Source organism: Scyliorhinus canicula, chromosome 2 (genome assembly GCF_902713615.1).
Source record: "Scyliorhinus canicula chromosome 2, sScyCan1.1, whole genome shotgun sequence".
NCBI classification, from domain to species: domain Eukaryota; kingdom Metazoa; phylum Chordata; class Chondrichthyes; order Carcharhiniformes; family Scyliorhinidae; genus Scyliorhinus; species Scyliorhinus canicula.
The window spans coordinates 163,687,779-163,700,930 of record NC_052147.1 but is presented as its reverse complement, the minus strand read 5'-3'; the positions used below and the strand labels follow the sequence as shown (position 1 = coordinate 163,700,930).

The 13,152-nt window shown below is 43.8% G+C and overlaps 1 protein-coding gene across 5 annotated transcripts in view; it reads right to left on the bottom strand.

Annotated features, from left to right (window-relative positions):
• mlphb (melanophilin b) overlaps window positions 1-12,664 on the bottom strand; it is a 206,751-nt gene extending 194,087 nt beyond the window's left edge. For 4 of the 5 annotated variants that reach the window (XM_038788445.1, XM_038788469.1, XM_038788464.1 and 1 more), the window contains exons 1-2: window positions 12,519-12,664; window positions 11,131-11,161 (exon numbers count right to left, since the gene is read on the bottom strand). The gene's annotated coding sequence lies outside the window, so the exon portion shown is untranslated. Of the gene's footprint in view, window positions 1-11,130; window positions 11,162-12,500 lie in introns of all 5 variants that reach the window. The other variant, XM_038788450.1, reaches the window with a different exon arrangement.
• Window positions 12,665-13,152: the final 488 nt, after the last annotated feature.

Sequence of the window (13,152 nt, the reverse complement as noted above, 5' to 3'; positions counted from 1 at the left end):
CCTCACTGGATCACGAGGCCCTGCTTGCTGAGACCATCCCCCTCACTGGATCATGAGTTCCTGCTCACCCAAATCATCCCCCTCACTCGATCATGAGGCCCTGCTCACCCGAATCATCCCCCTCACTCGATCCTGAGATCCTGCTCACCCGAATCATCCACCTCACTCGATCATGAGGCCCTGCTTTCCGAGAACATTCCCCTCACTGGATCATGAGGCCCTGCTTGCTGAGACCATCCCCCTCACTGGATCATGAGGCCCTGCTCACCCAAACCACCCCCCTCACTGGATCCTGAGGCCCTGCTCACCCGAATCATTCCCCTCACAGGATCATGAGGCCCTGCTTGCTGAGGACATCCCTCTCACTGGACCATGAGACCCTGCTCACCCAAACCACCCCCCTCACTGGATCCTGAGGCCCTGCTCACCAGAATCATTCCCCTCACAGAATCATGAGGCCCTGCTTTCCGAGAACTCCCCCTCATTGGATCATGAGGCCCTACTCTCCCAGAACATCCCTCACGGGATCTTGAGGCCCTGCCTGCTGAGAACATTCCCGTCACTGGATCATGAGGCCCTGTTCACCTGAACCATCCCCCTCACTGGATCATGAGGCCCTGCTCACCCGAATCACTCCCCTCACTGGATCATGACATCCTTCTTGCCGAGAACATCCCCTCACTAGATCATGAGGCCCTGCTTTCCGAGAATTGTGTGCTGTGTGCCTGTTTAAATATGGCGTCCAGATTGAGGAAGTGGTGAGGTCATCACCTCGGGCTAGTGAACCAGAGGCCACCCGCCCGTGATCCAGCAAGTTTCACGTGGCTACATAATTTATGTGGCAGGACGGGGACGGTATGGAGCGAAAACCCACCATTGCGGCCAGTGGGAAAAGCACCAATTTCCATACTCACTAATTCTGGGACAATTCCACCCTTGGTTGTGTTGCTCAGCAATTCTAGAAATCTACTTTAAAAAAGGGCTAGCATGCTGTCACATGACCTGCCTTTACAAACTGACCAGTTGCTAAACATAGTCAGAATTAGCTCATTTCAAGTCCATTGTTTAAAATAATCAAATTAACATTGTTGGTCTTCAGCAGGGGCCCATTCCTCATCCAGCTGATTATGATTATGTCTGAATGCTTTATGAGTGATTCAGGAAATGGCAGTTCACACTCCTTTGCGCTTACTGTTCTCAATGAGTGTCTATTCCCGAGACAGCCCTGAGAGCTTTGTAAATTGTCAGGTGTAATTATGGAATTGTTTGTTCAGACATGCTGTTGAGGTGACTTTGCAACCTTTCAAAGCTTAATCTGCAGTTTCAGCCCACTCAATAAACCAAGTAATTGTTTTGGTATAAAATAGCATTTGACAACATTACTCAGTCTCACTTGCCTCATTCGGCTTCTCTAGCTTCTCTTGATCAGACGATAAGGAATTCACTTATTATTTGGAAGATGCAAGTGTAGGGTTAGGAAAAAGGGAACTCTAAGAGTACAAATCAATCAATCACCAAAGGTCGATGGTCATTGCATGACCATAAGAAAAAGTAAACCAAGCATTGGCCTTTATTTTGAAAGAGAAGTGGAAAGTTGGGAAGTTATTCTAAACTTGTATCAGACCTGGGCCAAATCACACAATAAAGTACTGTTTGGGTCCAGTTTGCTCTAATATAAAGAGGAAATAGAGACATTAGGGAGAGTGCAGAGAAGATTTACAAGGATGATATCAGAAATTTGTGGATATACATATCTGGAAAGGATAAACAGCTGGACTCCCTGCATCATGGCAAAATTTCAGTTTATGTTTCATGTCGATTGGTTTAACCAGGTCGGTCAAGACAGCCTTGAGGAGGAGTTTATAGAATGTATCCGCAATAGTTTCCTCGAACAGTATGTAATGGAACCTATGAGGGAACAAGCTTTCCTAGATCTGTCCTGAGTAATGAGACAGGATTGATTAATTATCTCATAGTTAGGGATCCTCTCGGAAGCAGCAATCACAATATGGTAGAATTTAAAATACAGATGGAGGGTGAGAAGGTAAAATCAAACACCAGTGTTTTGTGCTTAAACAAAGGAGATCACAATGGGATGAGAGAAGAACTGGCTAAGGTAGACTGGGAGCAAAGACTTTATGATGAAACAGTTGAGGAACAGTGGAGCACCTTCCAAGCGATTTTTCACAGTTCTCAGCAAAAGTTTATACCAACAAAAAGGAAGGACGGTAGAAAGAGGGAAAATCGACCGTGGATATCTAAGGAAATAAGAGAGAGTATTAAATTGAAGGAAAAAGCATACAAAGTGGCAAAGATTAGTCGGAGACTAGAGGATTGGGAAATCTTTAGGAGGCAACAGAAAGCTACTAAAAAAGCTATAAAGAAGAGTAAGATAGAGTATGAGAGTAAACTTGCTCAGAATATAAAAACAGATAGTAAAAGTTTCTACAAATATAAAAAACAAAAAAGAGTGGCTAAGGTAAATATTGGTCCTTTAGAGGATGAGAAGGGAGATTTAATAATGGGAGATGAGGAAATGGCTGAGAGACTGAACAGATTTTTTGGGTCGGTCTTCACATTGGAAGACACAAATAACATGCCAGTGACTGATGGAAATGAGGCTATGACAGGTGAGGACCTTGAGACGATTGTTATCACTAAGGAGGTAGTGATGGACAAGCTAATGGGGCTACAGGTAGACAAGTCTCCTGGCCCTGATGGAATGCATCCCAGAGTGCTAAAACAGATGCAAGGGAAATTGAAAATGCACTAGTGATAATTTACCACTAAACTCTGGGGTGGTCATGGCGGATTGGGAATTAGCAAACGTGACACCAATGTTTAAAAAAGGAGGTAGGCAGAAAGTGGGTAATTATAGGCCTGTTAGCTTAACTTTGGTAGTAGGGAAGATGCTGGAATCTATCATCAAAGAAGAAATAGCGAGGCATCTGGTTGGAAATTGGCCCATTGGACAGATGCAGCGTGGGTTCATTAAGGGCAGGTCGTGCCTAACTAATTTTGTGGAATTTTTCACATACATAGATACATAGACGATAGGAGCATGAGGAGGCCTTTTGGCCCTTTGAGCCTGCTCCGCCATTCATCACAATCATGGCTGATGATTCAACTCAATAGCCTAATCCGGTTTCTCCCCATAGCCTTTGATCCCATTCTCTCCAAGTGCTATATCCAGCCGCCTCTTGAAAATATTCAAAGTTTTACATCAACTACTTCCTCTGGTAACGAATTCCACAGGCTCACCATTCTGAGTGAAGAAATGTCTCCTTATCTCTGTCCGAAATGGTTTACCCTGAATCCTCAGACTGTGACCCCTGGTTCTGGACACACCCATCATTGGTAACATCCTCCCTGCATCTACCCTGTCTAGTCCTGTTAGAATTTTATAAGTCTCCATGAAATCCCCCTCATTCTTCTGAACTCCAGCGAGAACAATCCCAGCGTAGTCAATCTCTCCTCATACAACAATCCTGCCATCCCTGGAATCAGTCTGGTAAATCTTCGCTGCACTCCCTCGAGAGCAAGAACATCCTTTCTCCGAGGAGACCAAAACTGAACACAATACTCCAGGTGTGGCCTCATCAAGGCACTGTACAATTGCAGCAACACATCCCTGCTTCTTCCAACATTTTATTAGCCTTCTTTACCGCCTGCTGCATCTGCATGTTTACCTTCAGCGTATCATGCACAAGGATACCCAGGTTCCGCTGCACACTCCCCTCTCCCAATTTATAACCATTCAGGTAGTAATCTGCCTTCCTGATTTTGCTTCCAAAGTGAATAACCTCACACTTATCCAAATTATACTGCATCTGCCATTAATTTGCCTACTCGTCCAACCTGTCCAGATCTTGCTATAGGGTCCCTGCATCCTTGTCAAAGTTCACCCTCCCAGCTAATTTGGTATCATCTGCAAACTTTGAGATGTTACATTTTGTTCCCTCATCCAAATCATTAATATATATTGTGAATAGCTGGGGTCCCAGCACCGATCCCTGTGGTACCCCACTAGTTACTGCAAATTTGAAAAGGACCCATTAATCCCTACTCTTTGTTTCCTCTCTGCCAACCAGTTTCCTAACCATCTCAATACTTTTCCCCCAATCCCATTCACTTTAATTTTACAGAATAATCTCTTATGCGGGATTTTTGTCAAACGCCTTCTGAAAGTCCAAATATACCACATCGACTAGCTCCCCCTTGTCGACTGTACTGGTCACCTCTTCAAAGAACTCCAACAGATTTGTCAAGCATTATTTTCCCTTCATAAATCCATGCTGACTCTGACTGACCCTGCCACTGCTTTTTAAATGTTCCGCTATAAAGTCCTTGATAATGGATTCAAGCATTTTCCCCACTATCGATGTTAGGCTTACTGGTCTATAATTCCCTGCTTTCTCTCTCCCTCCCTTTTTGAATATCGGAGTGACATGAGCTACCCTCCAATCTGCAGGGACAGTTCCAGAGTCTAGAGAATCCCGGAAGATGACCACCAATGCATCCACTATTTCCAGAGCCACCTCCTTAAGCACTCTGGGATGCAGATTCTCAGGCCCTGGGGATTTATCCACCTTCAATCCCATAGCCCCATAGCCTTTGATCAAAGCTGGATTCGGCTATTGAGTTGGATGATCAGCCATGATCGTGATGAATGGCGGAGCAGGCTCGAAGGGCCAAAAGGCCTGCCCCTGCTCCTATCTTCTATGCATCTATGTAAGTAGGGCCTCAGGATCCAGTGAGGGGATGTTCATGGAGATTAGGGCCTCATAATCCAATGAGGGGGATGTTCTCGGCAAGCAGGGCCTCATGATGCTGTGAGGAGGATGGTTCGGGTGAGCAGGGCCACATGATCCTGTGAGGGGGATGATTCAAAATACAAAAAAAAATGAAGCGTTTTCTCCCGAATTCCCGTTTTGCTGGAGCTCCTTGATGCCACACTCGGTCAAATGCTACCTTGATGTCAAGGGCAGACTCTCCCATCTTTACTGTGTAAATGTCACTTATAGCATTTTTAATTCTGTCACTTTGTTGTGATTGCAAGTGGATTGATGAAGTGGCAACAATAAGCCAAAAACGTTAACTCACGCAATGCTGGTGGGCAGACGATAAAACACAGCAAGTGTGGGAATATGCCGCATTGGATTTGACAAGCTTTTTGTTTACAGGACATATCTGGGCAAGTTTCTACATTATCAAGTAAATGCCAGTGTTGTAGCTGTATTGGCTAGGAGCTAGACACACAGTTTGTTCTGAAGCACTAGTATTCAGTACTATTGCCAGCATGTTGTCAAACTTATGGACATTGCAGTATTCAGTCCCTTCAGCCATTTGGCTGAAGACTGGTACCTGAGATACTGGGGACCTCTGGAGGAAGTTGAGAAGGATAATCCACTCGGCATTTCTGGCTGAAGATGTTTACAAATGCTTCAGGCTTGTCTTGTACATTCAGATATAAGTAAATTACTGCCAATGCTGGAATATGAAACAAAAACAGACACTGCTGGACAATCTCAGCAGTTCTGACTGTGTCTGTGGAGAAAAAACCAGAGCTAACATTTCGAGTCTGTCAGAAAACTCTCCCAATGCTGGTTCAATCCCCCAGATATTAGTAGCATTTACATAGAAACATACATAGAAAATAGAAGCAGGAGGAGGCATTCCGTCCTTCGAGTCTGCTCCGCCATTCATTATGATCATGGCTGATCATCAAGTTCAATACCCTGATCTTACCCCATATCCCTTGATCCCTTTAGCCCCAAGAGTTATACCTAGTTCTTTCTTGAAATTACACAACATTTTGCCCTCAACTACTTTCTGTGGTAGTGAATTCCACAGATTCCCAACTTTCTGGGTGAAGACATTTCTCCTTACCTCAGTTCTAAAATGGTTTCCCCTTATCCTTAAACTATAACCACTAGTTCTGGACTCCCCCACCATCGGGAGCATTCTTTCTTGAATCTATCCTAGTTAATCCTGTTAGAATCTTGTAATTTTCTATGAGATCCCCTCTCACTCTTCTAAACTACAATGAATATAATCCTAACCTATTTAGTCTTTCCTCATATGACAGTCCCACCATCCCAGGAATCAGCCTCGTAAACACTCGCTGCACTCCCTCCATACATAGCAAGAACATCCTTCCTCATAAAAGGACACCAAAACTGCACACAATAATAGAGGTGTGGCCTCAACAATACCCTATACAATTGCAATAAAACATCCCTATTTATCTACTCATACTATCGCTATGAAGGCCCAACATACCATTTGCCTTCTTTCCTGATTGCTGCACCTGCGCACTTACTTTCAGCGACAGGTGCATGAGAAAACCAAGGTCTCGCTGAGTATCCCATTCTCCCAATTTACACCCATTGAAATAATAATCTGCCTTCCTATTTTTGCTACCGAAGTGGATAACCTCATATTGATCCACATTATACTGCATCTGCCATGCATATGTCCACTCATTCAACCTGTTCAAATCACGCTGAACATCTCTGTATCCTCCTCACAGCTCTGATTTGGTTCCCTTATCCAAATCATTAATATATGATGCAAAACGTTGGAGTCCTACCACAGATCCCTGCGGTACCCCATTAGTCATTGCCTGCCAATCGGAAAAAGACCCATTTATTCCAACTCTTTGCTTTCTGTCTGCTAACCAGCATTCTGTCCATCTCAAGGCACTACCCAGAGTCCCTTACGCTTTAACTTAACACAGTAATCTGCTATGGGAGGCCTTGTAAAAAGCCTTCTGAAAGTCTAAATAAACCACATCCACCAGTGAGAACATAGAACATAGAATTTACAGTGCAGAAGGAGGCCAATTGGCCTATTGAGGCTGCACCATCCCTTGGAAAGCCAACCCCATTGAAACCAACACTTCCACCCTTTGCCTGTAACCCAGTAACCCCTCCTATCCTTTTTCGACACTGGGGGAAATTTAGCATGGCCAATCCACCTAACCTGCACACCTTTGGACTGTGGGAGGAAACCGGAGCACCCGGAGAAAACCCACGCAGACACGGGGAGAACGTGCAGACTCCGCACAGGCAGTGACCCAAGCTGGGAATCAAACCTGGGATCCTGGAGCTGTGAAGCCACAGTGCTAACCACTGTGCTACCGTGCCGCCCACTCCCTGGTCAACAGAACCAGGTTCTCCCTGGTCAACTCTATTAGTTACTTCTTTAAAGAATTGAGAGGACAAGGCCAAGTAGGTTTTTGCTCTTTTCGGTTCCCTCCCACGTGCCACAGTCTTGCAGCTATGGCCTCTAGGACTCTGTCAGTAGTGGTTTTACTGAGCTGCTCCTGCTGGTAAACATTGAAGTCCTCTACACAGTGGACATTCTGCACCCATGCCACCCCCAGTGCTTCTTCCAAGTTATGTTCAGTACATGGAGGAGTATTGATTCATCAACTGAGGTGGGGAAGTAGGTGATAATCAGCAGGGGTTTTCCTTGTCCATGTTTGACCTGATGCCATGAGATTTCTTGGAGTCCAGAGTTAGTGTTGAAGACTCCCAAGGCATGTCCCTCCTGACTGTCTCTCACTGTGCTGCCACCTCAGGTGGACCTGCTATGCTGGTGGGACAGACATATGGAGGATGGTAATGGTGGTGTCTGGGACATTGTGCTGGTTTCTTCCGGCCCACCCACTGCAGGATCGCCATGTGCGGGACTCAGACCACGTAAAGATCCATTGACCTCGGGAGGAAATTTCAGATTGCCGGGCGGGCGCAGCCAAAGAATCCCGCCCATTGTCTGTAACGAATGTATAATAGCTCAGGAGGCCAGAGAAGGTAAATCCAAAAGAGGTTTGATTCAGCAACAAAAGTAAGGGCCACAATGCGATTTACAGCTCCGGTCGCATTCTGGGCTGGCTTTTAGAAGTCATTTTCTACAAGCTCCAGCTGTTGGGTCTCTGCCAGTAGTGGGTGAGCTTGTATTCCATGAGCCCTATGGGGAGACCAATTGGGGTCCCCATGTGTCTCGTGAGGGTTATTACAGTATGATCAGTGAGTATGATTATGTCAGGCTGTGGCTTGACTCTAGTCTGTTAGCAAACTCTCCCAATGCTGATACAATCCCCTAGATGTTAGTAAGAAGGATTTTGCAGGGCTGACACTGGGTGGGCTGTCTGGGTTCATTTCTTTTTGACTTTGTAGCATTTGGTATAATTGCATGGCTTGCTAGGCCATTTTAGAGTCAACTGCATTGCTGTGTGTATGGAGTCACATGTAGGCCTGACCAGATAATAACAGCAGATTATCGTCCCTAAAGGGCATTAGTGAACCAAGGTTTATACAATAAGAACAAAGAATGATACAGAATAGGAAGAGGCCTTCGTCCCTCCAAGCCTGCGTTCATCACTTGTCCCAGCTAGACCAACTGCCTGTATCCTTCTATACACCGTCTGTTCATATCTCTATCCAGATAAGTCTGAAAGGTCGCTAGCGTATCTGCCTCAACCACTTCACTTGGCAGTGCATTCCAGGCCACCACCACCCTCTGTATAAAAAACATCCCCCGCACATCTCCACTGAACCTTTCCCCCCTCAGCTTGAACTTGTGCCCCCTTGTAAATGTAATTTCCGCCCTGGGAAAAAGCCTCCAACTGTTCACCCTATCTATACCCCTCATAATTTTATAAACTTCTATCAGGTCGCCCCTCAGCCTCCATCTCTCTCGGAAGAACAATCCCAGTTTATGAAATCTCTCCTCATAGCTAATACCCTCCATACCAGGCAACATCCTGGTAAAACGTTTCTGTACTCTCTCCAAAGCCTCTACGTCCTTCTGGCAGTGTGGTGACCAGAATTGGACACAGTATTCCAAATGTGGCCTAACCAACGTTCTATATAATTGTAACATAATTTTCAAGCTTTTATACTCGATACCCCGTCCTGTGAAGGCAAGCATGCCATATGCTTTCTTTACCACCATTTCCACCTGTGCTGCCACTTTTAAGGATCTGTGGACCTGCATGCCCAGGTCTCTTGTGTCTCTATGCTCCTGATGGCTCTGCCATTTATTATATGGCTCCCACCTGAATTGGATCTACCAAAATGCATCACCTTGCATTTGTCCGGGTTAAATTCCATCTGCCATTTCGCTACCCAATTTTGCAGTCTATCTATATCCTGTTGTATTCTCTGACAATCTTCATCACTATCCACAACTCCTGCAATCTTAGTATAACCTGCAAACTTGCTAATCAGACCCGCTACTTTTTCTTCTAAATATTTATAAATATTACAAAGAGCAGAGGTCCCAGTACCGATCCCTGCGGAACACCACTAGTTACAGACCTCCATTCAGAAAAAAACCCTTCTACTGCTACCCTCTGTCTTCTATGGCCAAGCCAGTTCTGGATCCATCCAGCTAGTTCACCCCTTAACCCATGTGGTCTAATCTTTTTCACCAGCCTGCCATGAGAGACTTTATTAAATGCCTTACTGAAGACCATGTCGACAACATCCACAGCCTTTCCCTTGTCAATCATTTTTGTCACCTCCTCAAAAAATTCAATCAAATTAATGAGACATAGGGCAGCACGGTGGCGTAATGGTTTAGCACTGCGGCCTCCCGGCGCGAGGTCCCAGGTTCAATTCCGGCTCTGGGTCACTGTCCGTGTGGAGTTTGCACATTCTCCCCATGTTTGCGTGGGTTTCGCGCCCACAACCCAAAAGATGTGCAGGCTAGATGGATTGGCCACGCTAAATTGCCCCTTAATTGGAAAACAAAATGAATTGGGTACTCTAAATTAAAAAAAAAATTTAGTGAGACATGACCTCCCTCGTTCAAAACCATGCTGTCTGTCACTAATAAGACCATTCAGTTCCAAATGTGCATAGATCCTATCTCTGAGAATCTTTTCCAACAATTTCACTATCACTGACGTCAAGCTGATGCAATAGTGGATGATAGCAGCATGGTAGCACAGTGGATAGCATTGTTGCTTCACAGCGCCAGGGACCCAGGTTTGTTTCCTGGCTTGGGTCACTGTCTGTGAGGAGTCTGCACGTTCTCCCCGTGTCTGTGTGGGTTTTCTCCGGGTGCTCCGGTTTCCTCCCACAAGTCCTGAAAGACGTGCTTGTTAGGTGAATTGGACATTCTAAATTCTCCCTCAGTGTACCCGAACAGACGCCAGAGTGTGACAAGGGGATTTTCACAGTAACTTCATTGCAGAGTCGCTGTAATCCTAATAATAATAATATAATAATCACTTATTGTCACAAGTAGGCTTCAATTAAGTTACTGTGAAAAGCCCCTAGTCACCACATTCCGGCGCCTGTTCGGAGAGGCTGATATCCGCGCTGCTGGCATTGTTCTTCATTACAAGCCAGCTGTTTAGCCCACTGTGCTAAACCAACTCCGTAAGATTATTATTATTAGTTTCATGTTCACAATTTCTGAGACTGACTTTTAATTCCATACCCATCAATTAATTGAATTTAAATTCTACACAGTGGGATGTGAACCGGTGTCTCCAGAGTATTAGCTTCGGTCTCTGCATTGCTAATCCAATGATATTACCAATACATCGCCATTTCCCAAGGTTGAGCAAAATCAATTCAATTACAAAGATTCAGTTTCACATATGAAACAAGTGGCCCACCTTACTATGTGTCAACAATGCTTTGTAAGTATAATCAGAAAATACTATTTGGTATGCCAAAAACTTATTAGCTGTAAATGGTTGGAATTTAATAAATAAACATAAGCCACCCCTTAGGAGTGGCTTGACGATAGATTAGACACATTCATACATAAGCATGAGTCAACAGGATCCAACTTTCCAACATTGCTCCTTTGTCAGATTCATCATAGAATATATTGTAATGCCCCTCATACTGGCCTCAAAACCACTGCATACCCTCACCAATGTCAGCAATCACATTTTCTCCATCTTGTATACATGAAAGATAGGTCACCTCTCGTACTGTCATTAACTAGGTCACCTCTCACACTGTCATTAACTGTAAAGAGTTAACCATCCATGCAATGTAGAAACATGAGAATAGGTTTTTCAAAGGGGAACATCCTGAAATAAGAAATTAGGGGCAAATATAGCAATAGTTTGACATAAGCAGTCCACAGAATGTCACCAACCTGGAAAATGAGCTAGAAGTTGCTGCCGAACCTAAAAAAGACCAAAAACATAAGGTATGAATAGCTATGTAAAGCTCCAGTTGCAGTTTTTAACTACCAATTAACTACTTTTGAACTGTAAACACTGTTGTAATAATAGGAAACACAGAAGTTGGATACAGCAAGGTCCCACAAATGCCAATGAGTAGATTACCAGATAACGTCAAGTGATATTGGTTGATGGAAAAATATTGGCTGGGATAATGAGAAATAAAACCCTGCTTTACATTGGAAAGTGATCTGGACCTATGAATGCAAATGGAGCTTCAGTTTAACATCTGTCACAAGGCTATCTTTTTATATTTTTGACAATGTGATTGTTCAACTTTCAACTGACTGGAAATTTTGTAATTTGAACTGAGACAGAGAAAATTGCTTAAAAGTGCAAGGCCACATTCCAAGGTGAAGATGAGAAACCAACAAATCACCCTGAAGGGAGGGTGAAGAGTTCAGAAATCCATTAAAACTTATAACTAACGAAGGAAGAGACATTAAAAATGCAAAGTACTGGGCATGGAAACAATAGCTGTCACAGACAGACACACCCAGAACACACCAGCCACTGAGGCAAGATTTCAAGTGACAGAGGCGGTGTCCAGAGAGACTTCAGCAGAGGAAACACTGAATGAACTGTAGCAGTTCAAGAAGGCGATCAGCACCACCTTATCAAAGGAAGTTAGGGATAGGCAATAAATGCTGTCCTGGTCAGAGATGTTCAAATTCCATGAAAGAATCATTTTAAACAGCAACATATAAAGAAACACTCAGTAAACCCTTTACAATTCATGTGATTTCTTTAAAAAAAAGGGTTTACTTTACATTCAATAGGAGTAAAAAAAAAACTGTAACCCATTCCTGACTTACTCCTCACTAGATTTCTATTATACGCTAAGTTCTCTAAGACATTGTATGGGCATGTGTGAAGATTTACTCTGATGCTTCTGGTGTAGTTGTATCTGTTATTTTCGAAATAGCAAGTAGAAGAAAATTTATCCAAATATTTGTTGCCACAAGACACATATATAACTCAATTATTCCCACAAAATGTTCATTATGAAAGATAAGACCTCACTGTTCTCTTATTAATTAATGTCACTGGTTAAAACACAATACATTATACCACAGCATTAAGATTATGCATTAATAACACTACATTTTGAGGATTTTATATTTTAATAACACTATTTTAATGAATTCTCATTTTTATAACAATTTTATACCAGGCATTGACACATTAAATCTTAATAATGTCTTGGAGCAATAAGCTTGCTAGTAACTTTCCGGATTTTATTTTGAATTCTATACATTACCACTTTTAGAGAAAGTCTCACCAGGTGCAATTAACTGACCGAAAAGGATGAATTTCAATAAAAATTGCTCATGAGGACTCAGTATCATTGGTGAACTACGTTCCCGAACTCCTGCAGTATCACTGTTCAGTCAGTGTTCAGTGTGTACAGTTACAGAGCTCTGTGTCCCTGCACCACATGATCACATGTCACGGCTCAGATCTTGAGCCACAGGGTCACAGCCTATACACTCGCCGGCAAGAAAATATCACATGCAGCCGCAGGAATGTTTCAAATGATTTTCTAACCACATGATGTTGACGCAACAGACCAGTCCTGAACAAAGGAATGAACAGAAACAGCCTCTGGTGCAACGTCCAACAGAGCTGGGAGTTTAATGTACACAAGGGAACTCAGCTGGGAGTTTGATGTACACGGGAACTCACCTGGGAGTTTGATGTACACAGGGGAACTCAGCTGGGAGATTGATCTACACAGGGGAACACAGCAGGGAAATTGATGTAGACAGGGGAACTCAGCTGGGAGTTTGATGTACACAAGGGAACTCAGCTGGAAGTTTGATGTACACAGGGGAACTCAGATGGGAGTTAAATGAACACATGGGAACTCAGAGCTGGGAGATTGAAATACACAGGGGAACTCAGAGCAGGATGTGTGACGTACACAGAGGTAC